The following is a 2,899-nucleotide window of genomic DNA, read 5'->3' on the forward strand; positions in this document are numbered from 1 at the left end:
CGCGGCGGAGGACGCAGTCCGTGCACGACTGGTAGCGGCCGCAGTCGGCCAGGGGCAACTGGGCCACCTGGAAACGGGAGCCGGCGAAGAGCAGCTTCTGCGAAGGCAGGGACAAGGAGCGAGGTGACACGGTGACGCGACGCAGCGAGGTGACAACCAGGGTGCCAACCCCTTCCCCGCGGCATCACTCACCTTCCGACCGGCCAGGACCAGGCTCTCCACGGGCTGCGCCGGCTCGAAAACCTGCAGCTCCTCGACCAGATGGACGCGAACGCCCAGGTTCAGCGCCTTGTGCACCCAGCCGTCACCTGCGGGTCACAGAGGGTGGTGAGGGACGTCCCCACGCCGGGAACCCTCTGTGGTCCCCCTCCCCTGCTTCCCCCAGTGCCAGCGGGTACCTGTGCCGATGAAGAGCACCTCGTAGATGGTGCCATCCAGCCCGGGCACCCGGTCTACCACCAGCTGGGTGAAGTTGGCGTCTTTTTTGAGGAGGAGCGGGCGCCCGTGGTGGGGCAGGATGGGTTCGTCCATCAGCGGGTGCTTTTTGGCGAAGTTGAGGGTGTTGTCGGGCAGCTCGAGGGAGCTGGCGAAGCCGTTCTGGCGGTGCCAGTCGGTGATGCACTGGAGATGGAGGGCACCGTCAGGCTCACGGCCGGATCCCGCACCCTATTATCCCCTCCTACCGCCGGTAACGGCACTCACCGCGCCTGGACGGGGGCTCGGCACCTCATCCGAGTACCGGCCCCACTTCTGCGCCTGCTCCCGGTATTCCTTGTAGGGCCCCTCGAATGCCTTCTTCACCTCCAGGATGTGGTACCGGCAAATAGCCGAGACATCCACGTCACCCCTGTAAGGGACGGGGCAGGTTTTTAGGGGGAGCCACCGGTGACAGGGAACCCTGTGGCTGGGGGCATCCCCAAGCACTCACCAGCGAGCTTGGAAGACCCCAAAAAAGGTGGTGTCCTGCCCATCGACCCCCGGCAGGGTGAAGACAGCCTGGAGGCGGTTGAAGTGGAGCTGCGGCTCGGGCGCCGAGCACACCAAGCGAGCCTTCAGGAAGGTCGTCCACTTCTTCTGCAGCGTGCGGGCACCGCCGACGTCCCCCTAGACACCCAGCGGGCATCAAGACAAGGCCACCGCGCTCAAAGGTGGAGCAAAGTCACGCCAAGACGGTGTCCCCGGCACGGGTTGTCCCCTCCCCGTACCTTGCAGACCCGCGCCACGCGGGCCACCACCTGCTCCGCGTAGCAGTCGTACTCCACCGCCCGCTCGCTGAAGAAGAAGTAAACCTTGTCGTCATCCCCGGTGCTGCTGGCCGCGCTCTCCTGCACGTAAGCCGAAGCCACGAAGTGGGGTTCTGCGGAGGAAGAAGGGGGGTGGAAAGGGGAGGGTAACACCCTGCCGGGGTGGGGGGGAACCCGCGCCGTCCCCCACTGCGTCCCTCCGACCCTACCGTTCAGCCAGGAGGTGAGATACTCCGTCTTCATGGAGTAGTGGGGACCGAGGTTGCGGAGGATGACGGGCTCCGTGCCCAGGAAGTTGTTGAAGGTGGCCGAGTACAGCTCCCCGTCTGCGAGGCAAAGGTTTAGGGAGGGGGACGGGGGGGTTGCAGTGGGCATCCCCCCCTCCAAGCCCAGCGGGTGTCTGGCAGTGCCACCTACCCACGATGAGGCCGGTGTGTCCCTTGGTGGGGTCGTACGGACACTTCCCCTTGCCGTCCTCGAAAGCCACTTGGTCCAGGGTGAAGCCAGACAGTTCCTGAGGGGCAAAAATGTGGGTGGGGGTCCCAAATCCCCTCTCCGGTTCACCTCCTCCCACATCCAAACTGGCCCTGGGGACAGGGACATCCCCCAGACAACCCTCCTGGGGACAGGGACAGCCAGGGATGATGCTCCTGGGGACAGGGAGACCCTCCAGATGACCCTTCTGGGACAGGGACAGCCCGGGATGACCCATTATGGGGACAGGGACACCCCTAAATGATGATCTCAGGGACGGGGACACCCCTGGATGACGCTCCTGGGCACAGGGACCCCTCTAACAACCCTCCAAGGGGACAAGGACACCCCCAGACCACCCTCCTGGGGACAGGGACAGCCCGGGATGACCCATTATGGGGACAGGGACACCCCTAAATGATGATCCCAGGGACGGGGACACCCCTGGATGACCCTCCTGGGCACAGGGACACCCCCCTGAAGACCCCCCACAGGGCACAGGGACGCTCCTGGGCGCACAGGGCCACTCCCCCAGATGACCCCACTGGGCACAAGGACCCCCCCAACAACCCCCTAAGGGGACAGGGACACCCCCCAGACAACCCTCCTGGGGACAGGGACAGCCAGGGACGATGCTCCTGGGGACAGGGACAGCCCTGGATGACCCATTATGGGGACAGGGACAGCCCTAAATGATGATCCCAGGGACGGGGACACCCCTGGATGACCCTCCAGGGCACAGGGACATCCCCCCAGATGACCCCACTGGGCACAGGGACGCCTCTAACAATCCTCCAAGGGGACAAGGACACCCCCAGACCGCCCTCTTTATGGGGTACAGGGACACCCCCATAAAGACACCCCCCCCCAGGCACAGGGACACTCCTAACAACCCTCCAAGGGGACAGGGACATCCCCAGACCACCCTCCTGGGGACAGGGACAGCCCGGGATGACCCATTATGGGGACAGGGACACCCCTAAATGATGATCCCAGGGACAGGGACACCCCTGGATGACCCTCCTGGGCACAGGGACACCCCCCTGAACCCCCCTCCAGGCACAGAGACACCCCTAACAATCCTCCAAAAGGACAGGGACACCCCCAGGGGAACAATCCCACCCCCAAATGACTCCCCCTTGCACGCCAGACCCCCCCCTTGAATGACACCCCATGGGGAC

The sequence above is a fragment of the Charadrius vociferus genome, unplaced genomic scaffold (genome assembly GCF_000708025.1).
Source record: "Charadrius vociferus isolate BGI_N301 unplaced genomic scaffold, ASM70802v2 scaffold1894, whole genome shotgun sequence".
Classification (NCBI taxonomy): Eukaryota; Metazoa; Chordata; class Aves; order Charadriiformes; family Charadriidae; genus Charadrius; species Charadrius vociferus.